This window comes from Hemiscyllium ocellatum, unplaced genomic scaffold (genome assembly GCF_020745735.1).
Source record: "Hemiscyllium ocellatum isolate sHemOce1 unplaced genomic scaffold, sHemOce1.pat.X.cur. scaffold_427_pat_ctg1, whole genome shotgun sequence".
NCBI classification, from domain to species: domain Eukaryota; kingdom Metazoa; phylum Chordata; class Chondrichthyes; order Orectolobiformes; family Hemiscylliidae; genus Hemiscyllium; species Hemiscyllium ocellatum.
Window position 1 is genome coordinate 459,869 of NW_026869048.1, and position 25,387 is coordinate 485,255.

At 45.5% G+C, this 25,387-nt stretch overlaps 1 long non-coding RNA gene and 1 other non-coding gene across 3 annotated transcripts; one reads left to right on the forward strand and one right to left on the reverse strand.

Moving 5' to 3' along the window:
* The first annotated feature begins 1,759 nt into the window (after window positions 1–1,759).
* LOC132813660 (U1 spliceosomal RNA) lies at window positions 1,760–1,923 on the forward strand. Its single transcript, XR_009644128.1, has one exon. It is a non-coding gene; the product is annotated as a U1 spliceosomal RNA (small nuclear RNA).
* Window positions 1,924–2,584: 661 nt separating this feature from the next.
* On the reverse strand, window positions 2,585–22,285 carry LOC132813659 (uncharacterized). 2 transcript variants are annotated; one of them, XR_009644127.1, is made up of 2 exons: window positions 22,181–22,285; window positions 2,585–3,153 (listed from the first exon to the last, which is right to left on the reverse strand). It is a non-coding gene; the product is annotated as an uncharacterized LOC132813659 (long non-coding RNA). The 2 variants fall into 2 exon arrangements; XR_009644126.1 differs by lacking the exon at window positions 2,585–3,153 and adding an exon at window positions 4,724–5,150.
* Between the last annotated feature and the right edge of the window lie 3,102 nt (window positions 22,286–25,387).

A 25,387-nucleotide genomic window follows, 5' to 3' on the forward strand; every position in this document is an offset into this window, starting at 1 on the left:
CCTGAAAGTGGTGAAGGAGGTGGATGGCAGGCTTGCCTTCTTCTGTCAGGGGAGTGATTATAAAACTGTCATTAGGCCACCTTTGGGGTATTGTGTGCTGTTTTGATCACCATATAAAAAGGAGGATGTGGAGGCTTAGTGCAGTGAGAGAAAAGGTTTACAAGGATGTTGCCTGGATTGGGAGAGGTTGGAAAGACTTGGATTTTTGTCTTGTGAAAGTCAGTGGCTGCGGGTGATCTGAAAGGCTCAGACAGAGTGAATAATCTGAATCCTTTTCCACGGTGAAAATGGCAAATTCTAGAGGCCATAGATTTAAGGGGAGTAGGGGCAAGTTTAAAGGAAATGAAAACTGAAACAACTGAAACAACTGCAGATGATGTAAACCAGAAACAAAAACATTTTCGGGAAATGTTCAGCAGGTCGAGCAGCTTCTATGAAGATAAATTAAAGTTAACGTTTCTGAGGAAGGGTGACCAGACCCGAAACATGAACTGATTTTTCTTCACAGATGCTGCATGATCTGCTGAGCATTTCCAATAACATGTGCAAGTTTAAAGGCAGTTGTGTTGGCAATTTTCTTGTGCAGAAGGTGGGTCAGTGACTGGAATGTATTTGCCTGAGAGTTGGGAAAAGCAGAAACAATCACAACATTTAAGAGGCATTTGGGCAGACACATAAGCAGACATGGGTTGGCAGAGATATGGATCATGTACAGGCAGATGGAATTAGTTTGGAATAGCATCATGATCCACACAGACATGGTGGGCCGATTATTCCGGTGCTACACTCTTCTGTTTTCCAGGCGGTAGAATGTGTGGAGGAGAGTTAATAATTTGAGTGGAATATGTCTCTTCATGAGAACACACAATAAGTTCATTCATTTTGAGAGAAGCAATGTAGAAAGTCAATATATATTTGAATGGCACAGACACAACGTGCAGGACAGCAGGAATGGGGGACAATGTGCACCACTTATTAAAGGAGAGAAAACATGAAGTGTTTTGGGTAAAACAAATGGGATGCTGGGCTTCATTAATGGGGGAATGATAACAAACTCATGGAAAAGATGCTGACCATTGACAAAGCTCTAGTTAGGTCACAGTCAATCATTGCATCCAATTCTGGTCAACAGATTCCTGGTCAGAACGAGGAAGTTAAAATACCACAGAGGGGCCTGTTCCATACCTTTTGCTTCTCCTTCAGGACACTGTGGGGTCTCAAGGGTTAAACATTCCCTTGCCAAAGGCCATATTTCATCAACTGAATGCCTGTACTCTTTCAATACAGACAGAACACCTCAGAAGGGGGGAGGCTGACAGTATCTCAAAATAGAACCTCTTGCAGCCACACATGTGGATTCCCCCGTAACCCCAGACAGAGGAATTTGCCCTTTCCAGACAAGACTGAGAGCCCTGGGCACAACCCTGTTAAACTGCCTCCCGCTCCCATTGTCTTACCTCCCCTCCATATTAGCATAGGTAAGTGAATCCCCCATTTACAGAAGGAAGAACCCTCCAGCCTTAATCTCTTCCCATCAACACATAATCATGAACAATACGATAATCAGTTTCTGTAATCCATTCATACGTTAACGCAGGACATCGCCATTCATCAAGCTTTGTAAGGTCATAATTACCAGCTTTAAACTATGTAATGACAATCGCCCATGTGACTGATATGTCTTTGTCTAATTCCTATTAAATATACTGTCTCTGTGGGTAAGGCAGAGATTCATGAAGAAGAGTCTCTACAAGTCTCTATACTAACCTGGCAGGGGAGATACCATGATCATTGCGGTGGCGCTCCCAGGACGAGGCTATCCCATTGCACTTCGGGTGTGCTGACGCCTGCGATGTCACCAAATGCGGGATACTCAACAGCAAAATTTGTGGTAGTGGGGGTCTGCGTTCGCGCTCTCCCCTTGTGGGCGGCATGGTGGCACAGTGGTTAGCACTGCTGCCTCACAGCGCCTGAGACCCAGGTTCAATCCCGAATCAGGCGACTGACTGCGTGGAGTTTGCATGTTCTCCCCGTGTCTGTGTGGGTTTGCTCCGGTCTCCTCCCACAGTCCAAAGATGTGCGGGTCAGGTGAATTGGCTGTGCTAAATTGCCCGTAGTGCTAGGTAAGGGGTAAATGTAGGGGTATGGGTGGGTTGCACTTTGGCGGGTCGGTGTGGACGTGTTGGGCCGGAGGGCCTGTTTCCACACTGTAAGTAATCTAATCTAAAGTCGACACTGGGGCACCTTAGAAACGCTTTGAAACTCTCGCCTGCTGCCCAATAATAAAGCTACTTGTGTCTTTAGGATTTGTGGAACAAAATAGGCATCAACAATGAAGGATATGAGTGATCTTCAGAGTGTGGAGTACAGACTTACTGGAATGGTTCACTGATGAAGAAAATGCAGTCACTGAATTGATTTGAAGAAATTGCTATTTTCTTTGAAGTAAACAAGCTAAATATATTGGTTGATTTTTTTTCTCTTTTTCACACCAAGTAATGAACAACGGTTTTGGCAGTTCATAAAGTTTTGCATATCGAGAACTTAGCTTTGGAAATGTTCACAACATCATTGAACATGCAGATTCACACTGGGTAGAGACTTTTATTTTCCTTTATTCATTCACAAGATGAGGGTGTCGCTGGCCCGGCAGCATTTCCTGCCCATCCCTAATTGCCCAGGGGGCAGGTAAGAGTCGACCACATTGTTGTGGGTCTGAAGTCACAATGTAGGCCAGACCAGGTAAGGATGGCAGCTTCCTTCCTGAAAGGGCATTAGTGATCCAGATGGGTTTTTCGGAAAATCGATTAATGGTCATCATGAGACTCTTAAATTCCCGAGTTTTTAAAAATTTAATTCAAATTCACCCATCTGCAGCAGTAGGCTTTGAACTCAGGTCTCCAGAAGTTTATCTGGGGCTTTGGACTAACTGTCCAGCGACAATATCACTCGGCCAATACTTCCCCACATCACTGCCCATCTGCACAGAGTAAACAGCGATTTTCTGGTACATCAGGACTGATTAATCACACATACATTTGCTGAATAATTGCAGGAGTTGGATGTTGATGGGCTATTGACATCCATCTATGAACCATGTGTATTCTGAGGTTTGTTTCTGATCATGATTGGAAACAGCATCGGTCTTGTTATCTTTTGGGGATAAAAACAGTTTCAATTAGCTTTCTGTTAAATACCTAGCAATAAAGTCGATCCCTAACTCTCAGGCAGATTAGTTTCCTTTGAAGAGCTCCTCATCTCCCCAACCTCCTCCATCCTCACACCCAACAGTACAATAATCTCACAGAGTTTCTTTGTGACTATGAATGAGACAATCTGATCAGCTGCTTCTTTCCCTACTCCTATGTCAAGTTGGATCTTAAACTCCCCTTGCTGCAGTTGTGATCCTGCATCATTGTACAGTGTTGCTCGTATTTCATGTCTTGGACTGTCAGTGTTCATGATACTGCATGTAGCTTCTTGTACATCGGGTTTACAGTGCAAGAGTTTAGCTCTTGCCTTCCAACAACAGTAGAGTCGTACTCCAACAAAGCTTACAGAATCACGGCCCAGCATATTCCCCAACTTCCCTCCTTCCATCAAACCAGAGGATCAGCCCTCATTCAACTGAGAGAATTCAGGAGGGCATGGCAGTAACAGCAGCATGAATACCTAAAAATGGGGTGTTCACCTGATGAAGTTACCAAACAGCATAAGCAGCAAGTGATAGACAGAGCGAAGCAATCCAGTAAACAACGGAACAGATCTAAGATCTGTAGTCCAGCCACAACCAGTTGTGATTGAAGACAAAGGACAGCTGGAGTCCTGAAGACAGTTCTCTCCAAGATATTAATCAACAAGAATGTCAGACTGGATTAATCATCATAAAACTGAAGTCCATTTGATATTAATATGTTTACAATCAGTGTTCAATTCACCACGTGTAGCTGAAGGTAAAGATAATCTTCAAGTGATTGTAACAGTGAAGATACCTGAATACTTATTCAGCAAATTAAAGCCTGTTGTGTTAGTAATAATTTTAAAGAGATATTAAAAGTAAGGTGATTTGAGTATAATGGAAGAAATTTATTGGTGGGTATCTGATAATTCTGTTTTAATGTGAAGTTAATTTAGGATTAGTTAACAAATACACACACGGTAGGGAATCCCAGTCCCATGGAGTGCACATCCAGTTCCATGTGGGAAAACCAGGACACTTCTTGTATCAGCAACAACCACAAGAACACAGAAGTGACACTGGAACACTAGTTTGACCAAGGCGAAAGTACTGCACTCACTCATTGTCCCCACATTCCAGGATTGATGTGATCACACCAGAGAGGGGACAGAGAAGATTGATCAGAATGTTTCTCTGATTGGAGAATTTCTGCTCTGAGGAAAGATTGGATAGGTTGGGGGGTGGGGGGTTTCCAAGGAAGATGAACTGAGATTAAAATAATGTGATAAAATGCTGAGGAATCCAGGTAGAATGGATAGGAAGCAGCTATTCATTAACAGAGCCATCAGGAACTAGAAGTTTTAGATTGAAGATAATTCTCAGAAAAAAAGGGGAAAGGAGAATGTATTTCCCACAGAAATGGTGGAGAGCAGGATCTCACTGATGGGGTGACAGAGGCAGTTACCAGCATTACATTTGAATAAAAGTACGTGGATGGAACTGAAATGTTGGAACGTGCAGGGCGATGGACTAAGTTCTGCAGAATGGGATAAATGCGATTTATTTGACATTTCTCCAGAATATTAAACTCCAGTCCAATTTGAGAAGTTAAACATCACGAAACATACTTTAGCAGGACTTATACAGTTAATAGTAAGTTCCTAGGGAGTGCTGCTAAACAAAGAGTCCTTGGAGTGCAGGTTCATAGTTCCTTGAAAGTAGAGTAGCAAGTAGATAGAATAGTGAAGGGCGGCAGTTTGTCTGCTTGCCTTTATTGGTCACAGCATTGAGAGGTCATACTGAGGCTGTACAGGACATTGATTCGGCAACTTTTGTAATATTCCATGCAATTCTGGTCTCCTTCCGATCAGATGGATGTTCTCAAACTTGAAAGGGGTCAGAAAATAATTATAGGATGTTGCCAGGTTTGGATAGGCTGCTTTCCTTGGAGCATCAGAGGCTGAACGGTGACCTGAAAGAGATTTTTAAAATCAGGCCGGGCATGGATAGGATAAATAGAGAAGATATTTTCCCTGCAGTGGGGGAGTACGAAACTAGGGGACTGGGAGGGGGTGGGCGGAGGGACAGAGAGGGTGGGTGGATCGAGAGTGGTGGGACAGAAATGGGTGAGGACAGAAAGTGGGCTGAGAGGGGAGGGGAACAGATGGGGGGAACAGAGGGGGTGACTGACGGTTGGGGGGGCGACCAACAGAGAGGGGGAACAGACCAAGCGGGGTGCAACCGACGGAGGGAGGGGAGGGAAAAGATGGGTGTGCAACCGACGGGGGAGCGACTGACAGAGAGGGGGAAAAGACTGAGGGCGCGACAGACTGACAGATAGGGGGACAGATGATCGGGGGTGGGGAGAGAGGGGCGACAGGGATGGCGGTGACCAAGACAGGGCTGACCAATAGAGAGGGGGGAACAGACAGAGTGGGAGGAGACGGAGGAACACAGAGGGGGAAGATGGAGAGTTATTTTTTAGATCTACAACTCAACCCTTTTCCTGTTTTCTCCTCCTCAGCTTAATTCCATCTGAAGGTCACAGAACAACTGCATAGTTTCTGTAGAGTTTCAGGGAGATCAGGTGCTGAACATGGCATTTGTAACATGCTGATCAATAAATGGACTCTGGTTCGACTCCACTGTCTGTGTGGTGTTTGCACATTCTCCCTGTGTGTCTGCGTGGGCTTCCTCTGGGTGCTCTTAATTTCCTCCCACAAATCCAAAGACGTGCAGGTTAGCTGGATTAGCTTTGGGTAATGGTAGGTTACAGAGTTAGGGTGGAATGCTGTTCCGATGGTTGGTATGGGCCGAAAGGCCTGCTACCACACTGTAGGGATTCTGTCACTGAGTATAGGGGTTAGGAGGTCACGTTGTGGCTGAGTAGGGCACTGGTCAGGCCACTGTTAGAATACTGCATTCAATTGCAGTCTCCCTGATTTCAGAAAGATGTTACCAGAATAGGACTCAACCTCTTAATGACAAGTTCTTGGGAAGTGTTAACAAACAAACAGACCGTGCAGTGTAGGTTGATAGTTTCTTGAAAGGTGTGGTTGAAGGTAGACAGGTCGGTGAAGGTGGTGTGCGGTATGCTAGCTGTTATTGGGCAGTGCATTGAGTATAGGAGTTGGGAGATTATGTTTCGGTTGCACAGTTTATTGGCTCGGCCACTTTTGGAATGTCCACTGCTTTGAATTCCAGTCTCCCTGCTATAGGAAAGATGTTGGGAAATTGGCAAGAGTTCAGTAAGGTTTTACCAGGGTGTTGCCAGTATTGGAATATTTGAACCATAGGGAGAGGCTGAATAGGCTGAGGCTATTTCCCTGAATCACTGGACACTTTAGGTGGCTTTATCGAACTTTATAAAATTATGAGGAGCAGTGATCGGGTGACTAGTCATGGTTTATTTTTTCCCAGGGCAGGGGAGTCCAAACGAATAATGTGAAGTTTTTTCCCCAAGGTGGAATGACAAATTCTAGAGGAGAGGGACAAAGTTTAAAGGATATGAAAACCAAAACAACTGCAGATGCTGTAAACCAGGAAGAGAATCAGAAGTTTCTAGAAAAGCTCAGCAGGTCTAGCAGCATCTGTGAAAAGAAATTAGAGTTAACATTTCTGAGGAAGGGTGCCCAGACCGGAAACTTTAACTGATTTTTCTTCACAGATGCTGTATGACCTGCTAAGCGTTTCCAACAACATCTGAGCAAGTTTAAAGGGAGTTGTGTCTGACAAGTGTCTTGTGCAGATGTCGATAAATGACTATAATGTATTCTCCTGGGAGATGGGAAAAGCAGAAACAATCACAGTTTAAGAGGCATTTGGACAGACACATAAGCAGGCATAGGTTATCAGGGATATGGATCATGTTACAGGCAGATGGAATTAGTTTGGAATGGCATCATGATCTACGCAGACACGGTGGGCTGATTACTCTGGTGCTGTAACTGTTATGTTTTCCAGGGGATAGAATGGTTTTTGAAGAAGTAACAAAAATGATTGATGAGAGCAGCCTGGTCGACATGATCAACGTGGACTTTAGTAAGGCGTTCAGCAAGCTTTCTCATGGGAGACTGGTTAGCAAGGTTAGATCTCATGGAATAAAGCGGAAACCAGCTATTTGAGTACAGACCAGGCTCAAAAGTAGAAGATAGAGAGTGGTGGCGGAGGGATGCTTTTCCGACTGGAGGCCTGTGGAGTGTCTCAAGGATTGGTTCTGTATCCACTATTTTTCATCATTTATATCAATGATTTGGATGTAAACATAGGAGGTATTAGTAATTCTGCAGATGACGCCAAAACTGGAGGTTTAGTGGACAGTGAAAAAGATGACCAAGGCTGCAATGTTTCCTGCAGGTGTCACCATTTCAGATGCTGCCCGTCCTGCTGGGGATCTCCAGCACTTCTTGGTTTTGTTGCAGATTTCCAGCATTTTGCTGAAGCACATGGAGACAGAGAGCTGTACAGCTCCAGATTTTGTTGACTCTGCAGGACTGATGGATGACGAGGGACTCAATCCTCGTTTAATCCTCCTTTCCTTTGGTTTTCGGAGTCGCTGACTACATCACTAATATTCTACGTCCCACTCCCTGACCTGAATCTGACCCATCTAACCCGACACTTCAGATCCCATCCCCCTGCCAGACTAGTTAATACCTCACCAATGGAACTGGCAATAGCGCTCCCCCCATCCCCACCCTCCAGGAGATTTGACCCAGCTCTGCACAGGGGTAACCAGTCAGGCTGGTACAGGTCCCAATTCCTTAAGAATCTAAGCCCTTCCATGGTACACCATTTCTCCAGCCACACATCCAGCTGATCTACCCTCTTATTCCTGCTCTCACTAGCATATGGCACTGGGAGCAAGTCTGACATCATTACATTTCAGGAGCTGCATTATAATGTGTCCCTGCTCTCCCAATATCCAGCTTTCAAACACTCATCCCTTTATTTCATTATGTCATTGGTATCAGGTGTTGTACAACCACAGGCTGTTTACCCTCCAGCTCCAGAATATCCTGTAGCTGCACCATGATATCGCGGATCCTATCACCAGGGAGATAACATACCATCCTGGATTCATGGCTGTGGCCATAGAAGTGCCTGTCTGTAACCCTGACTGTTGAATCCCCTGTCACTCTCTTTCTTCCCGTTCTGGGCAGCAGAGCTATCGACAGTGTCATGAACCTGGTTGTTGCTGATTTCCCCTGAGACCGACACACACACACACACACACACACACACACACAGTATACATTATCTGTTTGGGAAGGGAATAACCACTGGGAACTCCTGCACTTCCTTCCTGAGCCTTTTACTTGATCTGATGGTCCCCCATTCCCTTTCTGCCTGTGTAACCCTCACCTGCAGTGTGACTAACTCACTGAACATGCTGTCCATAACATTCTCAGTATTGCAGATGCTCCACAGCGAGTCCACGCACAGCTCCAGGTCTGAAAAGCAGTTTCCCAGTAGCTGCTGATGGGCACATTTCCTGCACACACAGCCGTCAGGGACACTGGAAACATCCCTAATTTTCCCACATTGTACAAGAGGAGCACACCATGGGTCTGAGGTCTCCTGTCACACAGGCTCTCTAGATTCAGCTAGTTACTCCCATTTAGAGAATTTATATGACCAAGCAATCTTCCTCCCCTTCAAACATTGTAATAAAAATCCTGTATTCTTTACTTAAGCTGATATGTTATACCTTAAAAATGGTTACAAAATCTCCACAGGTATCGCTTACAAACTGGCTGTTCCCTTTGGGACCATGTGAATTTCTGAATGGGCTGAAACAAAACGGAGTTTCAGCTTCACCTTCTCCCTGTCCCACCTCGCTCTGTTTACACCCAACTCCAAAACACTCTCATTGAGCCAAGCAGCCCTCACAGTGCAGCCCTGTCATTGTCATTGTCTGCTCACCCCTACACTGCCCTCAGCCTCCTGTACTGTTCCAATACATCTCAATGGGAGCTCAGGGACAGCACCTCATCTTTCAATTCAATCCTTTGTAACCCCAGAGTCAACATGGACCTCAGCAGTTTCTGGGTGAACAGACAGTTTGAATCTGGAACATTCCACCTAAAAAGGTACTGGAATTTGACTTCATAAAGAGTTGCAGGGAATTGAAAATAAGGAGTTTACAGGTGAGCATCATGAAGTGGGTGATTGGGACTAAATCTGACAGTCCCTACAAAGAGACAAAGTGCAATCTGGACAAATCTGTGCTCCCTCTCAGACCAAAGCAGACCCTGAGCTTCCAGTTGCCTGCCACTTTAACACACGAGCCTGTTCCCTGGCCAACATCTGTCTCATTCTTAATGCAGTGTTCCAGGGAAGCTTGATGCCGAACACTCCAGAACACACCAAATGGCCCTGTATTTCAAGGACGGCAATTTCCCCTCCCATGTGGTCAACAATACCCTTCAGTGTATCTCCACCACTTCCTGCACCTCTGCCCTTGAACCCCACCTCTCCAACCGCAGCAAGGATAGAACCCCCAAGTCCTCAATTTTCAATCAGATACAACACATCATCCTCTGCCATTTCCACCACCGACAATCAGATCCCACCAACAGATATCTTTCCCTCCACACCCCTTTCAGCATTCCTCGAGACCATTCCCGTGACTTCCACATTAGATCCATGCTCCCCACCAACCCACCCTCCACTTCCAACACCTTTGCCTGCCATTGCAAGAGGTGTAAAACCTGTGCCCACACCTTCCCCTCACCTCCATCCAAGACACCAGAGGTCCCTTCCACATCCAGCAGAGATTGTCCTGTACATTGAATAACCTCATCTATTGTTTTCATTGCTTTCTACAACGGGGAGACAGGACGCTAACTTGCAGAATGTTTCAGGGAACTTTTCTGGGAGACATACACCAACCAACCCCACTGTTCTGTGGCTAACCATTTCAACTCCCCCTCCCACTCTGCCAAGAACATGCATGTCCTGGGCCACCTCCACCACAAAATCCTAGCTACATGACTCCTGGAGGAAGAAAACCTCATCTTCTATCTTGGGACCCTTTAACCACTGAATCAATGTTTCGTCATTTCCTCTCCCCCACCTTATCCCAGATCCAGCCCTCCAACTCAGCACCACCCTCTTGAACAGTCCCACCTGTCCATCTTCTTTCGCAATTACCCACTCCACCCTCTCAACATTACCCTCCACCAGCATCTTCCTATCGCCTTCCCAGCTACCTTCCCGCCAGCCCCACACACATGCTATTATCTGTCAGTCCTCTTCCCCACTCTCACATCCCTGCTGAAGGGCTTAGGCCCAATATGTCAATTCTCCTGCTCCTTGGATACTGTCTGACCTGCTGTGCTTCTCCTGCGCCAAACTTTAACATAAGCTGGAAGAACAACACCTCATTTTGTACTTGGGGACCCTTCAGGCCTCTGACCTTAAAATGGAACTCATTAATTTTAGGTCCTAAGTCTCCCATGTCCTCGCACCATAGTCCCCCACCCCACACACCAGGCCTTGTTATTACATCGCCTGCCATTACACATTACCTATGGTTAGTCACTAACAATCTCCATTAACATCTATTCACCCTCCCCCAGCCAGATCATTATCCATTCCTTTGTCCAATTGCTCCTGTATCTCATTTTGGACTATATCACCACCTATCACATTTACTCCTTAACCCCTACCTTCTGCATATAAACTGACATTTTTTCTCAGTCACATCAGTTCTGAGGAAGGGTCAGCGGATCCAAAATATTAACTCTGATTTCTCTTCACAGATGCTGCCAGACCTGCTGAGCTATTCCAGTATCTTCTAGCTGTTGTTTCTGATTTAAGCATCCACAGTTCTTTTGGTTTTCATTTACTGGGAGTTTCTAATTCAGGTCTAGCAGCCTACATCATGAGTTTATAAACCCTCCCAGTCCACACTAACTCCATTTCTCTCCCACTCCCTTCACACTCACTGGGTCTCTTCCCAACCCCTGCCCAGTGACACTGCACCTGCACAGCTCATGGTCACATGCTGGCCTGTTGGCGACACCCCTCATTCACTCCCATTGGCTGGAGGATTACACCTAGTCTCCTAATGGTCTGAAGCTGCCGTCAATCAGCCAGGCCCCATTGTGACATGAGTGGTGGGACCCTCCCAGGAGTGTGGGAGGCTGAGGGGTAACCTCATAGAGAGGTTTATAAAATCATGGGAGGCATTGATGGGATAAATAGATAGATTAGATTAGACTTACAGTGTGGAAACAGGCCCTTCGGCCCAACAAGTCCACACCGACCCGCCGAAGCGAAACCCACCCATACCCCTACATTACCCCTTACCTAACACTATGGGCAATTTAGCATGGGCCAATTCAACCTGACCCGCACATTTTGGACTGTGGGAGGAAACCGGAGCACCCGAGAAACCCACGCAGACACGGGGAGAACGTGCAAACTCCACACAGTCTGTCGCCTGAGTCGGGAATTGAACCCGGGTCTTCAGGCGCTGTGTGCCGCCCACCATGAGGATAGGATATCTGGTCGGCACAGAGGAGTTTGACTGAAGGGTCTGTTTCCGTGCTGTGTATGTCTGTGGCTCTGCCCTGGGATGAGCTTCATCACTCACAGTGAATGGGGCTGAATCAATGTCCTGTAGAGCTGCAAAACAATGTCCCAACTCCAATACTCAATGCACTGACCAAGTACACCAAACGCCTCCTTCACTATCCTGCCTATCCAAGATTCCACTTTCAAAGAACTATGAACCTGTACCTCAAGTCTCTTTGTTCAACAACACTCCCCAGGACCTTCCCATTAAATGTATAAGTCCTGCCCTGATTTGTTTTTCCAAAATGCAGCACCTCACATTTATCTGAATTCACTCCATCTGCCACTCCCCAGCCCATTTGATTGAAGTCCCATTTTACTCTGAGGTAACCTTCTTCCCGATCCAATTTGGTGCCTGTGTAAAGTCACTGACCATAGCTCCTATTTTCACATAGTCATCATTGATATAAATGATGAAAAGCAGTGAACCCTGCACCGATCCTTACACCATATTGCTCATCACAGGCTCCAGTCCGAAGGCAACCCTTCACCACTATCCTCTGTCTCCAACCTTACAGCCAATTTTATATCCAAATAGCTAGTCCTTCCACCTTGAATGTCTTTCTGAAGTCCAAGTTAGTGATTTCCATGCACAAAGCCATGCTGACTGTCCCTAATCATTTCTTACCTTTCCAATTACATCTAAATCCTATCCCGGAGAAGCCCTTCCAACAACTTGCCTGACTCCAGGCTCACCAGTGTATTGTTCCCTGGCCTTTCCTCATCACCTTTCTCAAATAATGGCACCTGTCTTCCAGCACCTCGGTGATACAAATATCTCAGCGAGGGACCCAACTATCACTTCCCTAGCTTCCCACAAAGTTCGGGGATTCACCTGATCATGTATCAGGGATTTATCAATCTTGATGCATTATACAAGTTCCAGAGACTCTGAACGAATATGGACACTTGTCAAGTTATCCCTATTTATTTCTCCAAGCTCTCTCACTTCCATATCCTCCTTCAGTAAAAGCGGACATGAAATACGCAGATAGTATCTCTCCTGCCTCCTGCAGATCCATAGACCGCCTTGTTGATTTTTCAGGGTCCCTATTCTCTGCCTGGTTACTCTTTTGTCCTTAGTGTATTTCTAGAATCTCTTTGGATTTTCCCCAAACTCATTTCACAAAGTTCTCGTTCCCTTTTTTGCCCTCTTAGTTTCCCTCGAGTATACTCCTACTGCCCCTATACTCCTCCAGGTATTCACCCAAACCCAGCTGTCTGTACCTGCCATATCCCTCCTTCATTTTCTTGACCAGAGCCACAATTCCTCTTGACAGGCAGCATTCCTTACACCTCCCAGTCTTGGCCTTAACAGGAACATACAGTCTATATACTCATTGTCTCAGGCCTATGGGGGGCAACAGCAGATGAAGACAGAGAAACAATCAATCATTCTCGGTAAAGAGGCAGTGCTGGGAAAGATACCAGCCGAAAGGTAGATGGGTCTCCTGGCCGTGATGGAATGCATCCCCGGGGACTGTAAGGAATGGCAGTGGGTAAATAGCAAATACACTCGTGATAATTCACTAAAATTTGCTGACTCTGGGACGGTTCTAACAGATTGGAAAGCTGCAAATGTGATGCCAATATTTTAAAATGGACGTATTAGCATAACTTCTGTAGTGGGGGAAATGTCTGATCTCTCACGAAAGAAATAGTGAGCTATGTGGATAGAAATTGTCTCATCGAGCAGACACAGCATGGATTCATGAAAAGTGGACGACACTAAGATGAGTGGTAGAGCAATGTGTGCAGAGGCCACTGTCAGTCTGCACAGGGATACAGATAGGTTAATTGAGTGGTTAAGGGTCTGGCAGATGGAGGACAATGTTGGGATATGTGAGGTCATCCATTTTGGTCGGACTAACAACAAACTGGATGATGAAATGGTGAAAACATGCAGCAGGCTGCTGTGCAGAGGGAGCTGGGTGTCCTTGTGCATGAATCACAGGAAGTTGGTTTGCAGGTACAACAGGTAATTAAGGCAGTGAAGGGAATATTGTCCTTCATTGCTAGAGGGATGGTTATGCTGCAGCTATACAGGGGGCTAGTGAGGCCACACCTGGAGTACTGTGTACAGGTTTTCGTCCCCTACTTCAGGAAGGATGTAATGGCGCTGGAGGGGGTGCAGAGCAGGGTCACTAGTTTGAGTCTGGAGTTGAAAGGGTTGCCTTCTGAGCAGAGATTGACAAAACTGGCATGATCCTCATTGGAATTTAGAATAATGGGAGATTGTATAGGAAAAATATAAAATTATGAAGGGAGTAGATAAGATAGAAGCAGGGAGGTCATTTCCACTGTGGACTGGACAAACTATGGTGCATAGCGACAAAATAAGGGGGTATCAGATTTAGGACTGAGTTCAGGAGAAACTTCTTCAGCTAAAGGGTTGTGAATCTGTGGAATTCCCAGCTGATTGAAACAGTTGAGACTTTCATCTTGAATGTCTTTAGGTCAAAATGTAGATTTACGAACAGGAAAGGAATTAAAGGTTATGGGAGAGAGCAGTAAAGTGGAGCTGAGATCAGCCCTGATCTTATTGAATGGCAGAGCAGGCTGGAGGGGCCAGATGGCCTCCTCCTGCTCATATTCCTTATGTTACGTTCCCACTTTTCAGCCGTCCCTTTACCTGGGAATAGCAAAGAAGTATTGAAAGATTTTATCTTGTTCAATCACAATGCACCTTTATCCAATTTAGAACAGCAACTTTTAGATCTGGTCTATTCTTTTTTGGAACTATTTTAAAACTATTATAATTATCAGAGAATCCAGACAGTGGGGAAGCAGGTCATTCAGCCCATCACATCCGCACTGACCCTCAGAGACTCCCACCCTACCCATGTAATGTTGCCTTTCCCATGGATAATCCACCCAACCTGCACATCCCTGAACACTGTGGGTAATTCAGCCTGGATAATCCACCTAACCTGCACATCCCTGAACACTGTGGGTAATTCAGCCTGGATAATCCACCTAACCTGCACATCCCTGAACACTGTGGGTAATTCAGCCTGGATAATCCACCCAACCTGCACATCCCTGAACACTGTGGGTAATTCAGCCTGGATAATCCACCTAACCTGCACATCTTTACATAGTGGGAGGAAACCAGAGCAATCAGATGAAACACACGCAGATATTAACAATAAGGTGATCAATCCTTTCTTATTTCCCAGTTCCATCCAAATAATTTCACTGAACTTACTCCCATGAATATCGTCCCCAAGCACAACTCTAATGCTATCCCTAACCAAAAACACCACTCGTCCTCCTCTCTTGTCCCCCTTTCTATCCTTCCTATAGCATCTATACCCTGGAACATACAGCTGCCAGTCACATCCATCCCTGAGTCATATTTCTATAATACCGATGATATCCCAGTCCCATGTTCAAACCATAACCTGATCGCATCTGCCTTCCCTGTCAGGCCTCTTGCATTGAAGTAAATGCAGTGTAACTGCTCGGTTCTACCGCGTTCTGCCTTGACTGTTTGATTTCTGAACTGTACCCAGCCTCAGACTTACCTCCTTTCTCACTATCTCTTTAGGTTTACCCCCACTCCCTCACTGGTTTAATGCCTCCCGAGTAGTACTAGCAAATCTCCCTGCCTGGATATTAGTCACCTTCCAATTCAGGGACAACCCATCCTTCTTATTCAAGTCACTTCTACTCCAGAGGAGAATTCAATGACCAAAAGATGTGAATCCTTCTGCCCTACACCAGATCTTTAGCCAATCATTCATCTCCTCCATCCTGCTATTCCTACTCTCACTAGCATGTAGCATTGGGAGTAATTCAGATATTACGACCGAGTATCTACTTTTTTATATTCCAGGCTAATTTGCTATATTCTCTCATCAGGACCTATCTTTTTCTCTTCCTGTGTCATTGGTACCAATGTCCAATGACCTCCCACTGGTTATTATACCCTTTAAAGAATATTCTGCCACCAATCTTTTCTGAACCTTTCAAGTTCCACAACATCCTTCTGATAGGTGGAGAACAGAATTGCACTCAATATTGTAAGAGTGGCCAAACCAATGTCCTGTACAGCCACAACATGACTGCCCAACTCCTGTACTCACTGCTCTGACCAATAATGTAAATCATACCAATCACCTTCACTATCCTATCCACCTGCGACTCTACTTTCAAGGAATTATGAACCTGCACTGTAAGGAAACTTTGCTCAGTAACACTCCCTCGGACCTGACCATTAAGTCTATCAGTCCTGCTAGGCTTTGCTTTTCCAAAAAGCAGCACCTCACATTTATCTAAATTAAACTCCATCTGCCACTCCTCAGCCCATTTCCCCATCTGATCAAGATCCCATTGAATCCTGAGGTACCCTTCTTCACTGCCCACGACACCTCCAATTTTGGTGTCACCTGGAAACTTACTAACAATCCCTCCTATGTTCACATCCAAATCATTTATGTAAATGATGAGAAGTAGTGGACCCAGCACCGATCCTTGTGGCACTCCAGTGGTCACAGTCCTCCAGTCCGAAAAACAACCTTCTACCACCACCCTCTGTCTTCTACCTTTGAGGCAGTTCTATATTCCAAATGGCTAGTTCTCCTGGTATGGTGAGATCTCATCTTGCTAACTAGTCTTCCATGGCGAACCTTGTCGAACGCCTTACTGAAGTCCATATAGATCCCATCTACCGCTCTGCCCTCAAAAATCCACTTTCTTACTTCTTCATAAAACAGCTCAGTCAAGTAAGTGACATGATTTCCCACACACAAAGCCATGCTGACTATCCCTAATCAGTCCTTGCTTTTCCAAATACATGCAAATCCAGTCCCTCAGGGTTCCCTCCAACTTGTCTGGCACCAACATCAGGCTCACAGGTCTGTAGTTCCCGGGCTTGTCCAAACCGCCTTCATTAAACAGTATCATCATATTAACCAACCCCCAGTCTTCTGGCACCTCAGCTGTGACTATCGCTGATACAAAAATCTCAGCAAGGGGCCCAGCAATCACTTCCCTAGCTTCCTACAGAATTTTAGGACACACCTGATGAAATCCTGGGCATTTATCCACCTTTCTGCGTTCCAAGACATCCAGTACCACCTTCGCTGTAATATGGACATTTTTCAAGGTGTCACCATCGATTTCCAACATTCTATATCTTCCATATCCTTCTCCACAGTAAATGCTGATGCAAAATACTTGTTTAGTATCCCCTCCCCACCCCATCGCCTGCAGATCCACACACAGGCTGCCTTGCTGATCCTTGAGGAGCCCTATTCTGTCTCTAGTAACCCATTTGCTCTTAATGTATTTATAAAAACCCTTTGGATTGTCCTTACCCTATTCGCCAAAACTGTGTCCTGTCCCCTTTTTGCCTTACTGATTTTCCTCTTAAGTATACTTCTATTGCCTTTATACTAGAAGGATGTTCTGGATTGGAATAAATGCCAAATATTTCATCTTGATAAAAGGGCAGGACTTACACTGATTAAAAGTCGGGCCTTGCATAGTGATATAGAACAAAGAGACCTCGGGGTTCAGATCTTTGCAGTTTATGTCACATGTAGACAGGGTTGTTCAGAAGATGTATAGCACACTTGCCTTCATTGCTCACACCTTTGAGTATAGGAGTTGGGACATTACATTGAGGTTGTACAGGATGTTGGTGAGGCCTCTTCTGGAATACTGTGCTCAGTTCAGGTTGTGCTGTTATAGGACAGATGTTATTAAGTCGGAGCGGGTTCAGAAGAGATTTACCAGGATGTTGATGGGAACGGATGCTTTCGGTTATAAGGAGAGGCTAGGTAGGCTGGGACCTCTTTCACTGGGGTGTAGGAGGCTGAGGGGTGACCTTATTGGAGGTTTATAAAATCCTGAAGAGTATAGGTAATGTGAACAGCAGGTGCCCTTTCCAGGAGGGGGCGCGATTCAAGAGTGGGTGAGAAAAGGAAGACCCTAAAAAGACGTTCCGGATTTTACTTTTTGTTTTTGTACAGAGAGTGATTCACATGTGGAATAAACTAGCAGAGGACGTGGTAGCTGTGAATACAATTACAATTTAAGGGTGGCACAGTGGCTCAATGGTTAGCACTGCTGCCAGGGACACAGGTTCAATTCCTGCATTGGGTGGCTGTCCATGTGGAGTTTGGATATGCTTCCCCGTGTCAGCGTGAGTTCCTCCAGGTGCTCCCGTTTCTTCCCACAAACCACAGATGTACAGGGTAGGTGAACTGGCAGTCCTCAATTGCCCATAGTGTTCAGGGATGATTGGGTTTAGTGAATTAGTAAGGGGTAAATGTAGAGTAAAACGGTAGGGGAATGGGATTCTAAGAGGAAAAAGCATTTGGACCTGTATATCGATAGGGAATGCTTGGATGGATTTGGACTAAGTGGAGGTAGATGCGATTAGTTCAGTTCGAATTTATGGTTGACACGGACTGGTTGGAACACAGGGTGTGTGTCAGTGCTGTATAACGTTCTGACTCTATCGCTCGTTATCTCTGTAAATTCCTCTATGCTCGGAACTCTCCGTCAATGCCACCTCATCCAGTCTTACAACTCTTCCTTATCTCGATAATTCCTCTCCAGCCTCAAAACTCAAAAAAGTCTATCAGAAATATCTCTATCTCTGTAACATCCTCAATCCTCAGAATCCTCTCCAACTTTCATCTCCTCCAGCTTCATTACTCTCCCTATCTCTAATCCCCTCCAGTCTCTCAAAGCTCTGCTATATGTGCCTTTTTTATTTCCAGCCTTCAGGATTCCCAATGTTTATTTCTCACTTGATGACGGCCCTTTCCGATTCTGTGCTGAGCTTCTGAATTCTTCCTTAAACCTCTCAATCTCCTTTTCCTCCCAAAACATCGGCCAATAATATGTCATCTACTCTAGTGTCACCTTTTCTGACCTGATGTCCAATGGAGCCTGTCATATTCCTATAATAAACATCTTAGCGGTCTACAGAACAGAAAAAGGCTCTGGTAGTACATCGGGTCTGTGACAAAGAAAACTACCACCTAACTGTCCTCATCTATTTTCCGATAATTGTGGAAAAGTCTCATCTATCATGGCATTGCAAGTGCACACTAAATACATCTCAAATGCTACCGGGATTTCTGTGTCTCCCACCCTTACAGACAGTGAGGTTCAATGCAACTGTTGCTCGATGATGACATCACCCACAGGAACACAGAGCAGCTGGGTCTGTGCAAACCAGAGATCACCCACACATTGGAAAGGATGGCAGGGTCCCTGAGGGGGGGGGCACAGGAGATTTACCAGGATGGTTCAAGGAATGGGGGATTTTAGTTGCAGAGACATGGGTGCTGTTAATAAATATCAAGAATATCCATCTACAATAGATGGACTCTTGTTCTCAACCTCTCCCCTTGCCTGGGCTGTGGTAACCTTCAGGTTAAACCCACCACCAGACATTTCTCCCTAATGAGACAGCAGCCCTATGGTCTGGGAGACAATGCTGCCTTTCCCTTTTACACAGTGATGCCACTGTACCCTGGGGATGGGGAGAGGGAACGCTGAAGGTGGTGGATGGGACACCACTCAGGCACAGTGCTTTGTCCTGGAGGATGTTCACTTTCTTTAACATTGTTGGGGGCTGCACTGATGCAGGCAAGTGGAGAATGTTCCAACACAATCCTGATGTGTGCCTTATAGGGAGCAAACAGACATTGGGGAATCAGGGGTTTGGGGAAACAGATTGTTCTCCTTGTAGCAGAGGAAATTGAGGGTGCCCTGTGACAGAGGGGTTTACAGATTTAGAATAATCCACCTTACACTCATGAGTTCATCAGAAAAGGATTACAGGACACATATTGAAGACTTGGGGGAGATCTACTGAGAGTGTGGGGTGATTCAAAAGAGGACATTTATGCAGCAAATGGGAATGAGCTGGAATACAATACTCACACACAATGTGAATATCCAGCTCCTGATGAATTGAGTAATTTTGTCACAGTTTGACGTTACAATTACTGAGATTACCATCTGAATGTCCACCTGTAATACACGTTTATAAAACTGTCACTGTCAGTTCATTTAAGAAACTCTCACCACCCCCTCCTCCTGGCCCAGGATGACTGGACACATTACCCCTTGTGGGGGTCAGCAGTTAGTTCAGGGGGAAATCTGTATGGGTTTCTGTGAGTTTCCACACTGGGTCTTCATGTGACTGAACAGGGCAGATCTTTGACACATGGGACACAATGTTTCAAGAGTCAGTGCGATGTGGAGAGCAGGATGTGCTTCCTTTTCTTTCCTTCCGTGCTGCTGCTGTGCCTCATCAATTAGACGGGGGGGGGGGGGTGAAAGGCTCATGCAGCTCGATGGGCAAGTTGTCTCCATTCTGACCCATGAGCAGCAAGCTCCTCCCAGTCATTCCAAAGAGTCTCTCTGAAAAGGTAACAACTGCTTCCCACTGCCCAGTGCTCCCAGGAAATGTTTAGAAGAATGAGCAGGGAAATCTCTGAGAAAAGGCAGAACGGTAAAGTTCCAAAAGGATTATAAACAGTTTACAGAGAGGGATTCATTGGAGAAGTGGGCAACAAGTTAGCAAATGGAGCATAATTTGGGAAATTGTGAAGTTGCTCATTTTGGAGGAGATAATAAAAGAACAGAGTGCTATGTAAATGGTGGAAACTGTCGAAAGCTGCACCACAAAGGGGCCAGGGGTAATTGCGTAGGAAACACAGTTATAACAGGGAATCAGGATGGGGAATGGAACGTTGTTTCTTATTACAAGGAGTTTTCAGTGTAAGTGTTTGGAGTATATACCTGAGAGTAACTTTACAAAGTGCGAGTGAGACCACATCTGGAGTAATGACAGAAGTTTTGGTCCCTTTATTTAAGGGAATACATAATTTCATCTGAGGCATTTCAGAAAAGATTAACTGGGATGATCCCTGGCTTGTAGGGATTATCTTTTAAGAAAAGGCTGAAAATGTTGGGACTCTACTCACTGGATTTGGGAAGAATGAGAGGTGATCTCATTGTAACATGCAGGATTCTTAAGGAGTTTGACAGGGTAAATACTGAGAGGATGTTTCCCATCATGAGGGATCTGGAATCAGATACTCGGATAGTAACGGAATCAAGGGTTCTGTTTTAGATTCGTCAAGTTTAAGGCAACATCAACACGGGTCAGGGGTTTCAGTAGCAATGGAGCTGGGGTGAAGGGGGGGGGGGGGAAGCAACGTTTTAGAGATTGGAATTCCTGGTGTTTGTGATTGTGTAGATACCTGATCAGAAGGTCACCTTGGGGTTACAGATATGAGAGCAATATTGTGAAGAGTGTAGTTCTGCCTCAGACAGTTCCCAGGGAGAGGGAGGGGCTCAGCAGTAAGGGAAAGGAATTTGTAATAGCAACTGAAGGCAATGGGTTTAACCATTTCAATGTTCCGTTGCAGGAAATTGCAGCCAATCGCGTAGTGGGAGTGTGATGAGCAGTTTGATAACTGAGTAATGGAGAGGGATGATGGGGAGGGAGAGCTAGGCATTGTCAGTGTACATGTGAACCCTCAGACGGTGCTTTTGGACGATGTCACCTCCTGACAGTATGTAGGTGAGAAACAGGAGGGACCAAGAATCGATCCTTGAGGGACACCACATACAAGGAATTTAGAAAGGAATGGGAGAGTGGGGATGGAGTAGGTTTTTCCAACAACGGTGAGGTCAAAATATTACTTCGTAGCAGAATGGGAGAGAAGGACATAACCAGAAAAGACAGACAGACAGAACAAGGAACAATACCTGTGATTTGGTGAGGGGAGGGAGGTGGGGGTGATGTGGAGGAAGAGCCCAACTCCAAAAACACACTTTCTTCATTGGTGACATCACCCAACTCCACCCTAGTCTCAGCTCATTTACTGAATGCAGGGATGGACGAGTATTTATCTCCAGACTTAATTATCCAAACACTCTTGGCCAGCCTCCCACATTCAACTTACATGTAATCTCAAGAGTATCTTAAACCCTCCTGCCCAAGTGCTCACTTGTACCAAAACTAGTTGATCCATCGAAAGGCTCCTATTTACAGGCAACAATTTAAAATTCTCACCCTGTGAACATCCCTGTCTCCCTGCACCACACACCCTGCAAGACCTTGACAACTCATTTGTGTTTATTCATTGCTTCACCTGTCTGGCTGTTTCTACTGTTGCCAAGGCAACACTGTCTGGAATTCCCACCTGAACCCTCTCAGACCTGCTTTCCTCTTTTAAGGTGTTCTCGAAAACCTGCTCATTTGGCAATGCTTTTGATCACTTGACCTAGTATCTCAATCTGTGGCCTTATGCCAGAATTTTTCAATAGTATTTCTGTGAAATTAAAACATGATTAAAAAAAAAACAAACTGTTGCTGATTTGCACATACATTGTCAACTCTTCAATATTGCTGAGTGTATAATCTATAACAGCACTTACCCAACCACATTGTGGGAGCACCTTCACCACATGAACTGCAGCTGGACAGGGAAATCAAACATCACCCTCTCCACAGGCAATGGGGCTTTGGCACTGATCACTGGGATCTGTGGAGGGAGAAACACAGTTGCTATTTCAGGGAGTGCAAAATGCATTATAAGGAGGGAAAATGGGGCAGAATTTGGGATTTTCAAATTTGTGATTCACAATGTGCACTAAGTTCTGTAAAACCTCTCATCCCATACCATGAAAATTTCCTTCTCTTTCTGGTCTATGTCTTTCCTTTCCCCTGCCCTGCACCTTCACACATTCCCAATGCCTTGGCCACAACAACACTGTGCTGCCAGTGAAGTTTATCACGTGGTTGAGTATTGTCCCGCCCCTCATTCACTCCGATTGGTTGAAGGACCAACTGGCACATCCTGGTCCTCCAGCCCCGTTCCCCCCACTCTTATTGGTCCTGCGCTGACATCAATAATCCGAGGCCCATTGTGGGCTGGAGCATGCTCAGTGCTTCCTGCTTTTGCTGCTGTTCATCAGGTATAGAGAGAGAGAGAGAGAGCTCATCCCTGTTTCTCCTGATGTCAGACAATAACAACAACTACCTGCATTGTATGGAGCCTTTCACATTGACAAATCTCCTAAAATGTTTCACGGATGATGGAAACGTTGATTAAAGAGAACGATTTTTAGATACATCTTTAAGGCGGACAGAGGGGGTGAGGGAGGATATTCCAAAGGTTTGTGTCCTCAGCAGCTCCAATCGTGCAGTGATATAGGTGGGCAACAGCTTACAATGGAGACAGTTAGTGGCTAACCACAGGTTAACAACCTCATGTCGTAGCCACCTCATGTCACAGCCTGTCATTACACACTACCTATGGTTAGCCACTAATAGTCTCCATTAACAGCTAGTCACCCTCCCCCAGTCAGATCGTTATCCACTCCTTTATCCAACCGCTCTTCTCACTCTATCCCCACCTTTACTCCTTTATCTTGCCCCCATCCCCCCACACTATCTTCTGCACATAAACGGACTTTTTTTTTCTCAGTAACATCTGTTCTGTGGAAGGGACACCGGATCTGAAACGTTAACTCTGATTTCTCGTCACAGATGCTGCCAGACCTGCTGAGCTTCTCCAGAACCTCCTGGTTGTTGTTTCTGATTTACAGCATCTGCAGTTCTTTTGGTTTTAATTTACCGGGAGTTGTAATTCAGGTCCAACAGCCTCTGTCCCAGTCTCTGCTGTCTCTCCCACCCCCACCCAGTGACACTGCACCTGCACAGCTCATGGACAGGTGTCGTCTTGCTGGCCACACCCCTCATTCACTCCCATTGGCTGCAGGACCACACAGACTCTCCTCCCATTGGTCTGGAGCTGCCGTTAATCAAGCCGGCGCCGATTGAGAGGTGAGCTCCTCCTCTCTCTGCCCTGGGATGAGCTTCATCATTCACAGTGAATGGGGCAGTATCACAGAGCACTGGGGCTGGGGGCTATTCAGCCCATTGGAGCTGTCCTCTCTCCCTCTGTAGATGGTGCAAATCTGTCCCCAACTACCCCCAAATCTTTCCTTAAAAAGTAAAATTCCAAGTCTGTTTCAAAATACCTGCTGAATCTGTGTCGTTCAGACTGTTCCAGATGCTCAGAACTTACTGAGTAAAATAGTGTTCACATTTTCACCTTGTATTATTTGCCAATTACTTGAACGTAGTTACTAAAAATTGTGACAGGGTTAACAATTCCTCTCTCTCTTTGCAAATTCAAGACCTTGGAACAAAATCTGCACCAGGTCAAAATCACTGCTTCACCTTCTCAGCTCCAAGGATAATTATCTGTGCTTCAGCTAGCTCGAAACAAAAGAGAGGAATGCATCTTAATTTATTAAGATCAAAGAAACAGACCTCCGGTCCAATTCGTCTGTGCCAACAAGGAATCCTAAACTAACGAATTCCCATTTACCATCTATTGGCCTGTATCCATCAAACCCTTCCTATTCATGTACCCAATTGGAAGCCTTTTAAATGTTGTGATTTTTCAGCCTCCACTACTTCATCTGGTAGCCCCTCCCATACACACACCACACTCAGCTTGAAAATGTTGCCAGTTCGATCCCTTTTAAATCTTTGCCCTCTCAACTTAAACCCTGTGCTCTAGTTTTGTACCCACCTAACCTGAGGAAAAAGGATGCCAGCTGCTTACCTTATCCACGCCCCTTGTGATTTATAAATCTCAATGAAGTCACCTCTCAGTCTTTGACTCTCCAGAGAAAATAGCCCCAGCCTATTCAGCCCCTCCCTGTAGCCCAAATCCTCCAATCCTGGTAACGTTTTTGTAAATCTTGTCCAAACCTTTTCAAATTTCACAACATCCTTCCCAGAACAGGGAAATTCAAACTGAAAACAGAATTCCAGAAGTGGCTTAATCAACGTCCTGTCCAGCCACAATATGACGTCCCAGCTTCTGTATTCAATGCATTGACCATTAACGGAGAGCGTTAATGGAGTCCCCATTTGCCAGCGGTTCACCCTTATCCCTCTAAAACCTCCCTCTTCAAGTACCCAGTCAGACACCTTTTAAATGCTGCAATTGTACTAGCCTCCACCCCTTCCTCTGGCAGCTCATTCCATACTTGCAATGCCCTCAACATGAACACGATGCCCTTAAATCCCCTTTAAATCTTTTCCCTCTCACCTTAAGCCTGTACCCTCTCGTTCTGGAGCCACCGAACTTGGGAAAAAGTCCCTGACTGCTCACCTTATCCATGCCCTTCAGACTTATAAGATCACCTCTCAGCCTCCAAATCTCCAGGGAAAATAGTCCCAGCCTATTCAGCCTTTCCCAATAGCTCAAATCGTCCAACCCCAGGAAAGTCCTTGCAAATGTTTTCTGAACCCTTTCAAGTTTTCTCACATTATTCCAAGAACAGGAGATTGAACTGAAAACAGAATTCCAGAAGGGCCTTCATCAGTGCCCTGTCCAGCCACAATATGACATCACAACAGCTGCATTCAATGCATTGACCAATAACGGGGAGCGTACCAAATGCTGCATTCACCTCCCCTGCCTACCTGTGACTCTACTTTCAGGGAACTATGAACCTGCACTCCAAGGTCCCAATGTTCAGCAAAGCTCCCCCAGGACTTTACCATTAAGTGCATAAGTCCTGCCCTGATTTGCCTTTCCAAAATATAACAGCTCACATTTA